Genomic DNA, 13,664 nt, shown 5'->3' with positions numbered 1-13,664 from the left:
GGCAGGTGGAAGGACAGGGCATCAGGGAGAAGAAACAGCAAAACCAGTCAGGAGGCTCTTGCACTGAGTGGATGGATGCCTTGGACTTGCTGTATTCAACTTTTCACATAAAATTCAATCCCTTTGATCCTCCCTGTTGACTTCAACCAAACTTGCTCTGTGCACTTTAGCACATGGTACTGTGTGTTCACAGGCACATTCGGCTACCAGCTGGCCTCTTCCTTGTTCATTGCTTCAGGAGTGATAGGATGGCATGCAATATGCTGCAGCTCTGGAATTAGAGAGACCTGGATCCAAGCTTGAGTCAGTCATTCTGCCTTAGAGGATCTGCTGCTGTGCATCTTAATTTAAAAAAAAAAAGATCTGTTAAGTACTTACATAATGCAAGATGCATAGTTCATACCCATTGAAGGTCCTTTTCCTCTTATCCTTCCCTCTGTCCTGATTTTTTCTGCCAGTCCATGCCCAGTGCCCTATCCATCCTGTGCTTTCATTCTAAGACTCAGTTCAGTTCAGTCGCTCAGTCATGAATCGCAGCACGCCAGGCCTCCCTGTCCATCACCAGCTCCCGGAGTTTACTCAAACTCGTGTCCATTGAGTCGGTGATGCCATCCAGCCATCTCATCCTCTGTCATCCCCTTCTCCTCCTGCCCCTAATCCTTCTCAGCATCAGGGTCTTTTCCAATGAGTCAACTCTTTGCATGAGGTGATCAAAGTATTGGAGTTTCAGCTTCAACATCAGTCCTTGGAATGAACACCCAGGACTGATCTCCTTTAGGATGGACAGGTTGGATCTCCTGGCAGTCCAAGGGACTCTCAAGAGTCTTCTCCAACACCACAGTTCAAAAGCATCAATTCTTTGGCGCTCAGCTTTCTTCACCATCCAACTCTCACATCCATACATGACTACTGGAAAAACCATAGCCTTGACTAGACGGACCTTTGTTGGCAAAGTAATGTCTCTGCTTTTTAACATGCTATCTAGGATGGTCATAACTTTTCTTCCAAGGAGTAAGCGTCTTTTAATTTCATTGCTGCAATCACCATCTGCAGTGATTTTGGAGCCCCAAAAAATAAAGTCAGCCACTGTTTCCATTGTTTCCCCATCTATTTGCCATGAAGTGATGGGACCATATGCCGTGATCTTAGTTTTCTGAATGTTGAGCTTTAAGCCAACTTTTTCACTCCCCTCTCTCACTTTCATCAAGAAGATTTTTAGTTCCTCTTCACTTTCTGCCATAAGGGTGGTGTCATCTGCACATCTCCTGGCAATCTTGATTCCAGCTGGTGCTTCTTCCAGCCCAGTGTTTCTCATGATGTACTCTGCATAGAAGTTAAATAAGCAGGGTGACTATATACAGCCTTGATGTATTCCTTTTCCTATTTGGAACCAGTCTGTTGTTCCATGTCCAGTTCTAACTGTTGCCTCCTGACCTGCATACAGGTTTCTCAAGAGGCAGGTCAGTTGGTCTGGTATTCCCATTTATTGAAGAATTTTCCACAGTTTATTGTGATCCACACAGTCAAAGGCTTTGGCATAGTCAATAAAGCAGAAATAGATGTTTTTCTGGAATTCTCTTGCTTTTTCGATGATCCATCAGATGTTGGCAATTTGATCTCTGGTTCCTCTGCCTTTTCTAAAACCAGCTTGAACATCTGGAAGTTCACGGTTCACGTATTGCTGAAGCCTGGCTTGGAGAATTTTGAGCGTTACTTTACTAGCATGTGAGATGAGTGCAATTGTGCAGTAGTTTGAGCATTCTTTGGCATTGCCTTTCTTTGGGATTGGGATGAAAACTGACCTTTTCCAGTCCTGTGGCCACTGCTGAGTTTTTCAGATTTGCTGGCATATTGAGTGCAGCACTTTCATAGCATCATCTTTCAGGATTTGAAATAGCTCAACTGGAATTCCATCACCTCCACTAGCTTTGTTCGTAGTGATGCTTTCTAAGGCCCATTTGACTTCACATTCCAGGATGTCTGGCTCTAGGTGAGTGATCACACCATCGTGATTATCTGGGTCGTGAAGATCTTTTTTGTACAGTTCTTTTGTGTATTCTTGCCACCTTTTCTTAATATCTTCTGCTTCTGTTAGACTGCTTCTAACACTGGCAGCCACTAAAAAGAAAAACTATTTTAAACCTAACATTTCTTTGCATCGTGCCTCTTTCTTAGATACGACGAGTAAGCTTATGTTAACATTTAGGTTTGCTAAGGATAATCAAAGATGAAATCAGGAATTTGGAAAACAGAGGATTCAGAGGCACAGGCATAAGCTGTTGCTGGCACTGAGCTACCTGGCAGACGAGGTGAAAAGGGGAATGCAGCCAGTTACTTAGCTCCTATCAGCAGAAAAAGGAGAATCCACCAGCCATCCCCAGAGATCATAAATGAAGCATTTGACCTGCAGCAGAAGAAATTAAATATCATACGCTTCTAAATTTCTTAAACTGAAAGAATTTTGGAATGCACTGCCTGCCTTTCCTAGGTAGAATTCTACATAAAGCCTAGACTGAAGCAGAGGGTGGGGGGAGTTTGGAAAGAAGGGAACTAGATGCTGTGAAAAAGTTATTATTACTACACATAGCAGTGGACTTAAACTAACATCTCCGATCTGATGTGTCTCTTGTGGAGAAATGAAACTCATATGTACACTGGTTGGAAAAATGCTTCCACCGTACTGCTTGTGGACAAAGCACTTTATTTATAGATACCCAGAAGGAAATTTGGCTCCCCTGCTCTATAATAAGGTAGGGAACACAGCCAGGTAGCTGCTGACTCCAGGACACTCTGTGTTCCATACGGCAGGAATGTGGAACCACTTTCCATGTAAACACAGTGGTTCATCTCTTTCTTTCTTATACTTTTTCTTATTTTAACTTCAGTGCTCTTTGAAGATGAGCTGGCTTAGCCATGGATGTAAAGAGCTAGTCACCCCCGCCATGGTTAGGCGGTGGGATTTGAGGGTGAAGGACTCTGCCAGACCTCACTGCCCTTCCTCTTGCTTTCATTAACTCCCAAGGAGGTAGAGGAGATGGAGTTCCCCTCAGCTTCAGATTCTGGAAACAATGCAGAAGGCGGTTTTGACATTCTCACAAGTTCTCTGGATTAAAAGGAAATGAGAACTGGGGACACTGTAGAGAATCTAATAACTGTCCAATCCAGCCCTTCACAGCAGAAAGGTCCCCCAAGAGGGAAACCTTTACTCCACTGCACTCAAGGGTGGGTCAGGGAAGGCCAGAGAGAATCACTGACTATGGGCCAGCACAAGCTCTGTTCCAAGAATGAATGAGATTTGATATTTGGACTGCAGTCAGGGAATTCCTCAAAGAGTGCTTCAGACCAAAGAGAGGGTCCTGAGGGTCATAACAGAGACTGAGTGTACAGGGCTTTACAGTTTGCAGGATGCTCTCGGCTACTCGGGTTTTTAGACATTCCTTGCCAGCAAACGTTGATTGAGTACCTGCTGTGTGACATACGGTGGGTTTGTTTCTGGGAGGACAGAAATGACCAGCATTGGCTGGTCCCACCTGCAGACAGGAGCTTGAACAGTAGACATTTATTTTCCCGTAGTTCTGGAGGCTGGAAGTTCAGATGAAGGTTCTGGCAGGGTTCTGTTTCTGGTGAGGGCCCTCTTCCTGGCTTGCCTTCTGCCTTCCCATGTAGTTCTGTTGTTGTTCAGTCACTCAGGCGTGTTCAACTCTTTGGGACCCTGTGGACTGCAGAACACCAGGCTTCCCTGATGTTCACCACCTCCTGGAGTTTGCTCAAACTCATGTCCCTTGAGTCAGTGATGCCATCCAACCATCTCATACTCTGTTGCCCGCTTCTCCTCCTGCCCTCAATCTTTCCCAGCATCAATGTCTTTTCCAATAAGTCGGCTCTTCACATCAGGTAACCAAAGTATTGGAGCTTCAGCATCAGTCCTTCTAATCAATATTAAGGATTGATTTCCTCTAGGATTGACCAGTTTCAAAGGCCCCATCTCCAAATACAGTCATGGTGGGGGGTTAATTTTTCAATACGTGAATTTTAAAGAAAATGATCAGTCCATAATAGCACCCTACAAATACTTGCTAGATATACACAAGGGCAAAGTATAGAGAGTCACGTGATCACAATGAGAGGACCCTCACCAGCCTGGAGGGAGCAGGGAGCTTCTGGCAGAGAGGATCCACGGCTACAAACCTAAAAAGCCCCTCCGTGCTGCTGGCGTTCTGTTACCGTTCTTCCCACTTCGCCAATCAGGAAAGCAAGGTTCAGTGATGTTCACCAATTCACTCGAAGCTGGGACTGAGGACCGGGAAGGCTGGTGTGGGGGTGTCAGTGGGGAACAGACAGAAGACAGAAACCACACGAGGTAGCTGAACAGAGAGACTTAGACATAGAGGATGGTTAACTAGGCCTAAAGTGGTTAACTGGGTAGCTGAAAGGGCAGAAAGACAACCCTAAGGCGTTTGGGAGGAAGTGGCTTCCTCCTGTGGGGGTCGGGGAGCAAAAGAAAGAGCTTGGAATCATCGCAGGTGAGACTCCTAGCAGGGGTCGGGGGGCCTCCAGAAGGTTTCAGGCTGGCCAGTGGGGGAGGCTTCAGGGAGGGCGAGGCACGGTGAAGGGGTTCTTTGAGTCACCGGGAAAAGCGCAAACCGGGTTGAGGTGATCCTGGAGAAAAGAAGCAATGGCAGAGGATGCTGTAAGGAAGCGCCTCTAGCCCAAGGGGGCTGTGAAAGTGGGGGGTGCCTTTGTCCGGTCTCTTTAGGGAGAGGAGGCCGGGTTGGGGAGACAAGAGAGTCTGCCACACTTCAAAGAATCTGAAATAATAAGAAAACAATTTCCATTTTGAGCAAAGTATCGAAACAGTTATCTGATTGAACTTAGTTCTGTTTTCTATGTTAAAAATTGCATGAAAGTAGAAAAAATTTTTGATCAAATTCTAGGAAGCACTTTCCATGCTCTTCCAAATGATATATTTCTGTGGCAAATACCACGTTTCATGCTGAACTGAAAAAGTAATAATGATCAAACCTTTTCAGATCATGGTATTAGCGAGACTGGCAAAGATGCACAACGCATCTTCAAAATTCTTGCCAAGTGTAGTTTGATGGTACCTCTGACAAATATAGAAAAACTGTTTTAAAATGTTGTTACTTTATGGGAAAAGTATGTTTTTAACCAGGTCTCCTTCCAACTCCTCCCAGTAAAGGAGAAATAGGTAGAAATGAAGGTCAAAATATAAGCCAAGGTCATGGCAACATCTACTCAGAGAAGACCCCACCTGGGTGCCAGATGGAAACACCTGCAGAGTAGGTGGGCAAGGACTTTGCTTCTGGAGATAGTAGGTTTTGGAGGTTTTGCCACAGTAAATACCCTCAGGTATATTGAGCACATACTTTGTGCCAGGGATTATACATTTACTGACTCATTTATTCCTTTAACAAAATTAGAAAGTAGGCACATTACTTTGTATGTTAACTTCTAGGTCCATCCATGTTGCTGCAAATGGAATTATTTTACTCTTGTTTATGGCTGAGTAATATTCATTGTATTAATGCATATAAACTTGTATTAATACATACCACATTGTAAAACATTGTATTACTATATACTACATTGTATATAATACATTGCATGTATCACATTGTGTGTGTGTGTATATATATATATGTATATATATATACACACACACACTCACATTTTCTTTACCCATTTTTCTGTCAATGGACATTTAGGGGGGAGAGAGAAATTAGGAGTTTGGGCTTAACATACATATACTACTATATAAAAGTAGATAAACAACAAGGACCTACTGTATAATGCAGTGAACCATACTCAATATCTTGTAATAGCATACAATGGAAAAGAATTTGAAAAAGAATATATAGATATGTTAACTGAATTGCTTTGCAGTACACTTGATACTAACACAACATTGTAAATATACTTCAATTTAAAAAAAATTAAGCAGGCACATCATTATCCATTCATGATGGAGGTTACAGGCTACATGCGCTAGTATTTGTCAAGTCATACACTTGAGGTTTATGCATTTTACTATATGTAGGTTATACCTACATTAAAAACTTCATTTTTAAAAATTAAGTCAAGGGCAGGGACATCAACCGAAGACAAGCACAAAGATAATCACCCCTCTCTCCTGGGCATCAAGCACAGTTGCCTGGTACGTGGAAGACCTCAGTAAATCATTGTTAGAGGAATGAATGAATGAATGGCCTCAATAATCTCACATGAAAAAACATACCAGCTCCTTCTAGAAGGGGAGGAAATGGAAAATGCAGCTAGACAAAACACTCAGGTTAATAAACCACAAATATCCATTTATCTATCCAATTTGGGGAAAGTGAAAGAGTGCTAGGTGGCCATGATTACAATGCCAGCCCTTGTTTTGGCCGACAAATTAATCTGCCCAGGGTTTGGGAAGTGAGGGGGCATCTCCCCACATCATCCCACAGGCCAGGCGGCCTCATCTGATTTCAGTGGAATAGATGGAGGCGGCCTGATTTTCATGTAGATTACTCCAGAGCTGAATGTAAATTGATGTAAATCAGGGAAACAGATCAACAGCCACGGCACCTCATTCTCTGTGGTGGGGCCTCTCCTGTGCGGATACTGGCCATTGGCTCTCTGGGTACCTTCCCAATCTGAGCCAGGCAGCCTTCTGGGGGTGCTGATGAGACAGGACCGAGGAAACCTAAGGGGAGGTCATGTGGGCTCGATGGAGCCCTTGAGGAAATAGCATCTCCCAGGACAGATATCAATGACAACCGCCAGCCGTGCAGCTCTCTGCGAGGGCCTCAGACCCATCCCAACTCTAATCGACACATCAAGCCTGCAAGGAGAAGATGGTTATGGTTTTTATAAAGGCAATATATGCTCATTGTAGACAGGCCAGCAAATTTAAATAAGCGAAGAGAAAAATAAATAAATGACAGTCACACACAACTCTGCCCGTCACAATCCGTCAAGATGTGGAGGTTATTTTCCTTGCAGACCTGCTCTATTATATATGCAGAAATGTTCGTCTGTTTTAAAATTTATGTTTTAATGGTTTGACATTTTTAACTATTTTATTCCTTTGGCTCCATGTAATGAGTATAGGAACCAAATCAGGCTACATGAGATTTTTCCGGAAGTAGATTTTCCATGACACTAAAGATGCTTAAGCCACAGGATCTCCCACTTGCTTGCCCCCGTCCAGGGCCCTATACCTAAATTTTCATTCATAATTTTGTGTTCTTCCCCTTAAAGAAGCCTCCCCAACTCTCTCCATCCTCTGTAAAGCCTGATTTCATGCCTGCATTTAACCATTAACCAGCACTGTAGGTTGAATCATGTCCCTTAAGAGATATGTCCTAAGTTTCCAGTGCCTGAAAATGTGACCTAGTATGGAAATAGGGACCTTGCAGATATAATCAAGTTAAAAGGAGAAAAACAAAGAAAAAACCCAGGAAGTAATTCTCTCCAAGTCCAGGAGTCTGCAAATCTGAAATCAAGGTATGTGCAGGGCCATGCTCTTTCTGAAGACTGCTACGCCAGGATTGCTAACCACCCCCAGAGGGTCGCCTGGGCTTTCTCTGGTTGTGGGGAGCAGGTGCCAGGGCTTCTCACTGTGGTGGCTTCTCTTGTTGCAGAGCATGGGATTCAGGCGAACCGGCTTTAGGAGTTGCAGCATGCAGGCTTAGTTGCTCCAAAACATGTGGGATTCTCCCGGACCAGGCATTGAACCTGTGTCTCCTGCTTTAGCAGATGAACCCTTAACCACTGAACTACCAGGCAAATCCCAAATTTCCATTGTTTTAAGTCACACAGTTTGTGTTATTTTGTTACAGTAGCTCTCGGAAACCAATGCAACTGGTGTGCCCCAAAGCTTGCTGAGCACTGGAATTCCTGGGGAGACAGAGGGGACTCCACAAGGCTGTTATGTGAATGGGGGCCTAGATCAATGGCAGGGAGCATGTTTGTGATATGTCCTTGGCCCATAACTGAGGCCACCTCTGCTAACACTCCTGTCTGCCTTAGCTAGTTCTGGGGTAAAGGAAACACACATTCTTGTTAATTTTGCTTCTTTTTAAAATTTTTCTCCATTGACCCAGGGAAAAGAAAACACATTTATTGAGCATCTACTAAGTGGCAGGCACCAAGCTGGGTCTTCCCTTTTGTCATTTATCTGAATAAATCCCATAGTAACTCCCCCAGGGAAACAGTATTGTTCCCATTTTACTGCCAGGAAAGCCAAGGCTCTGGATGATCGAAAGACTTGCTTGAGGTCATGGTGAGCAGATGAAACTAAAGAGCTTTCACACCAAAGTCTGTGCTCTTTCCCCCTTGCTTCCCTGAAAAGCGCTTGGAATCCCGTGTCTAAATTTCCACTTCCATTGTCCACGGCTGGAGGTAGAAAGAACTGACTGGGAGCTCTCTGTCCAAGATAGAGTTTGGAAGTTTCTTTTGGTCCTTGCCTTTCCCATGGTCATATGAGGCTATGAAACCCATGGATGGCAGGGCCAGCCATCTGCTCACCACTGTTCCTGAGCCAGTGAGCCCATGGTGAGTGCTCATTGCAAGGAATCTTCACTCTAAAAAACTCTGCAAAACAAAAAAATTGGTAAAATGATAATAGTTGTCAAAGATATAGAGAAATTGGAAGCCTCAGACATCGCTAGTTTGACGGTTTCTGAACAAGTTAAACCCAGGATTATCAAGTGACCTGGCAATTATGTTCCCAGGTGTCTACCCCAAAGAACTGACACCAGCCATTCAAGGGGAAAAACAAACAAACTTGTACGTGAATGTTTACAGCAGCACTACTCCAAAATAAGCCAAAAGGTAGAAGCAATCCATGGAGAAGGAAATGGCAACCCACTCTAGTATTCTTGTCTGGAAAATCCTATGGACAGAGGAGCCGGGCTACCATAGGATTGCGAAGAGTTGGACATGATTTAGCGACTGAGCGTGGAGCACCAGAAGCAATTCAAGTGTCCACCAACAAATAAACTGAGAAACAAAATGTATTATAGCCATGCAATGGAGTATTAATCAGCCATAGATGGAATAAAGTATTGATGTATGCTACATTGATGAACCTTGAAAACATTGTGCTCAGTGAGAGAGGCCAGTTCCAGAAGGCTGCATCTTGTATGAGCCCATGTGTGTGAAAAGTCCAGAGTAGGTCGTCCAGAGTGATGTGGACCAGTCCGGTAGGTGGTCCAGTCTGACCATCAGCAGACTGATGGTTGCCAGGGACTGGGGGCGGGGAGGAAAGCCTAGTGAGGATGGACTCTCCTTCGAGGGTGATGAAGGAGTTTTGGAGCTTGAGAGTGGTGAAGTACTGGTGGTTGCACAGCGTTCTGAATGCATTAATAAACTGTACACATTAAAATGGCAAGTTCTATATGATACATATTTTATCACAATGAAAAATATTTCCCAAAACATCTCCAATGAATTTCTCACAGTGCTGCTTTTTTTCATATTTATTTTTGTATGTTTATCTATCTGGCTGCGCCAGGACTTAGTTGCAGACACAGGACCTTCTAGTTGCAGCTTGTGAGCTGTTAGTTGTGGCATGTGGGCTCTATTATGAGTTCCCTGACTAGGGATCGATCCCGGGCACCCTGCATTAGGAGCGTGGACTCTTATCCACTGGACCACCAGGGAAATCTGACGATGCTTCTTTTTCTATCTCTCTTCTCTATCAGGCAAACTTCTCAGAACAGTCCATACAGGCTATTTCCATGTCACCATCACCCACTCACAGAGAGCCCCCTCCAGTCTGGCTTTGGGCACCATCGTGTCTCTGAGGTGCCACTAGATCACCTTCTCACCTCTCCTATTACTTGGCTTCATTAAGCATCATCAGACTGTATGCACACACACACACACACACACACACATAACTATCTTGTTCCGGATGCAGCTCCCTTGCCACTGGAAACTTTCAGACTGACACCTTGATGCTGACCTTGAACAAGATTTCATTCCCTGGCAGGAGAGATGGGGCTGAGCCCAGCAATTATGTGCTGACGGCCATCAACCTAGCTCGTCTGGGGGATGAAGAATCTCACCAAGGCAGGCATCGGATGTGGAATATACATTCACGAGAGTCAAAAGGTAATTTGCACATGTCTCAAATTGCACCCTACCTCTCCCCCATCAATTTTCCGCTCCCACGGAAGGTAAAATTAAAGGTTTCAGAATATTACACCTTTTAGTAGTTACCAGGTGACAGGGAATCAAGGTGTCAAAGCTATTGACAGGCTGACGGGTTGAACTTGGACTTGGAATATCCCCTTATCACAGCTACAATCAGGGCACTTTGTAACCTCGTCCCAGAGACAATAGCAATTAATTTAGGAAAAGCACAACCTCCGTGACAACTGCTGCGAATAGTTGTACCTACACGCCTTCTGAACACTTGAGCTCTTGGGGGTCAGTGTCACTGAAAATTGGAGGTGACAAAGCACAGGGGTTCAGAATGCAGGCTTTTCTATCAAGACAACAAGTCCTGGCTTTGCCATTTAACCAGCTATGTGGCTGTAGACCATGCAGTCACCTTCCTTTCAGAAGCTTGGTTTCCTCTTCTGCGAAATGGACACTCTGCTGTTCCTCCAGCGTGGGGGGCTTTTGTGATATTACAAGGAGCACATTTCTCCACCTGTTGATGTTGTTTAGTCACTAAGTCATGTTTGACTCTCTGCAACCCCATGGAGTACAGCACACCAGGCTCCTCTGTCCTTCACTATCTCCCAGAGTTTGCGCAAATTCATGTCCCTTGAGTCGGTGATGCCATCCAACCATCTCATCCTCTGCCGCCCTCTTCTCCTCCTGCCCTCAATCTTTCCCAGCATCAGGCTCTTCTCCAGTGAGTCAGCTCTTTACACCAGAAAGTGTTGGAGTTTCAGCTTCCGCATCAGTCCTCCACCTGATAAACCTTTATGATATGCTGGCCACTGAGAGCAGGATGGCGATCAAGCCAGGTAAATCTGTGTGCTCCCACCACCTGCATTCTAGAAAATACTACAGATACAGAACTCAGGCAAGATCTGGCTTCCTGTAAGCCTTTAGAGAGTGACTATGAATGCTATTTTTAAGGAGAATATTTTGTCCTTTATGATGGAGATATCACATGCTGTACAGTGCACAAAATATCTTGCTCAAGAATTTTTTAGAAATAGATTTTCTTTTTTAGCAAAGTTTTAGTTTCACAGCAAAATTGAGTGGATGGTATAGAGAGTTCCCCTATGTGGCTCAGCTGGTAAAGAATTCACCTGCAATACAGGAGACCTGGGTTCGATCCCTGGGTTAGGAAGATCCTCTGGAGAAGGGAAAGGCTACCCACTCCAGTATCCTGGCCTGGAGAATTCCATGGACTGTATAGTCCATGGGGCCACAAAGAGTCGGACACGACTGAGCAATGTTCACTTTCACTTTCATATATCCCCTGCCCTATGACCCTAACCAACACACAGCCTCCCTGACTATCAACATCCCCCACCACATGGTACATATGTTACATTCCTTGAACCTACACAAACACATCATCACAGAAAGTCCATCCTTTCCATTAGGCTTCACTCTGGTTGTTGTACATTCTGTGGGTTTGGACAAATGTGTAATAACATGTATCTACCATTATAATATCGTACAGAATAGTTTCACTGCCCTAAAAATCCTCTGCCTATTCATCCCTCTCCCCTCCCTCCATCCCTGGCAGCCACTGATCTTTTTACTGTTTCCCTAGTTTTGCTTTTCCCAGAATGTCATACGCTTGGAATTCTATGGTAAGTAGCCTTTTCAGATTGACTTCGTTCACTTAGCAATGTACATTTAAATTTCATCCGTGGCTTAATAGCTCATTTCTTCTTAACAAAATAGAATAAGATTCTGTTGACTAGATGTACCGCAGTTTAAAGCTCCATTATTAAATTGTCATGGACACACATGTCACCACCATCCAGGTCAAGAGCTAGGACATTTGCAGCCCACCCCAGGCTCTCTTGTGACCTCTCCCAGCCAACCCCCCTCCCCCCACAGTGACCGCCTTCTCTCCTCTATCACCAAGAATTAGTTTCGCCATGTTTGAACTTTATATAAATAGAATCTTACACCAGTACTCTTTCATGTCTTGCTTCTATCATTTAAACTTGAGTCTGAGAGATGCATCCACAGCACATGTAGCAGAGTTCATTTTTCTCTTTGCTGTGTTGCATGAAAACCTATTTATTATGTGTTATATCCTAAAATATGCACATGTCCTGTGGATCAGGGACTGTAGTAGGCACCAGGGAATACAGAGATGTGCCCAGAGCAGGCCTTGTGCTGAGGGAGTACACAGCTTAAGAGTAGATGTGAAACCTCCTACATTTCCTCCAAATGAAGTGTCTCATCAAGTGTATCTGAAACAAGGAGTATATTATGCTTTATGGGAATACCACTGGGAGGAAATGTATTCACTTAAATTAGCCTGAGCTCTAATAAAGTGTCAGGCCTTGTGCTAGGAGTTGGGATGAGAGTAAGGTGGATGAGCTCTGCTTCCTGCTGGTGGGGCGCTAGTATCAGGGGGCTGAGGGAACAGACACAAGTTGCCAAGTGGTATAGAGGGAACGCAACAGGCTGTGTGAATCTGGAGGGATGGTGGCCCCTCCCAGGCTGCGGGGCGGTCAGGGACGGCGCAGGAGACATTGTTGGTGGCCTGGCCTACAGACACTCCCCCCCACCCCCACAGCCAAGCCTTCCTAGTGCAATATTTTTCTCAAAATGGTGGTCACAGAATAGGGAGTGCCCCCCTACCCGCCCCCCAGAGACTGACTCCTGATTGGTCCAAGCCAACCAAGAGGGGGTGAGTGGAAAGCAAAACTTCTAAGAATTACAGTCTTCACTGATTTTAAAAAAGAAGCAATCTCACCTGGGATGAATTATCCCATTTTTCTGCCACGGGTCTTCAGTATGAGTAGATGTGTGTGTGTGTGTGTGTGTGTGTGTGTGTGTGTGTGTGTGTGTGTGTGTGTGTGTGTGTGTGTGTGTGTGTGTGTGTGTGTGTGTGTGTGTGTGTGTGTGTGTGTGTGTGTGTGTGTGTGTGTGTGTGTGTGTGTGTGTGTGTGTGTGTTAGTCACTCAGTCATGTCCGCCTCTTTGTGATCCCATGGACTGTAGCCCACCAGGTTCCTCTGTCCTTGGGATTCTCCAGACAAGAACACTTAAATGGGTAGCCATTCCCTTCTCCAGGGGATCTTCCCAACCCTGGGACTGAACCCAGGTCTCCTACGTTGCAGACAGATTCTTTACCATCTGAGCCACCAGGGAAGCCCATGAGTAGGTGACACTGTGTCCTTTTGCTAATTAAATTCCTAGGATAATTAACCCAGAACTGCTTCATCTCTGGACTCCTTCTGTGCCACAATAAACCTTCAGTTGCCTGCACGCAAGAAACATTGCAGTTAATATGCTTAGCGGACAAGATTTCTTAGCTGAGTCTTCAAGGATGCTAAAGAATTAACCAGGGAGAAAACACCATGGATGGGATACCAACTAATCTGCATACAAACCAGGACCCTGGGGAAAGAGTCAGTGTCAGTCACTCCACTGTGTTGAACTCTTTATGACTCTATGAACTGCAGTCCACCAGGTTCCTCAGTCCATGGAATTCTCCATGCA

Source organism: Giraffa tippelskirchi, chromosome 12, assembly GCF_054371585.1.
Source record: "Giraffa tippelskirchi isolate mGirTip1 chromosome 12, T2T-mGirTip1v1.2.pri, whole genome shotgun sequence".
NCBI lineage: Eukaryota > Metazoa > Chordata > Mammalia > Artiodactyla > Giraffidae > Giraffa > Giraffa tippelskirchi.
This window is presented reverse-complemented; position numbering follows the sequence as displayed.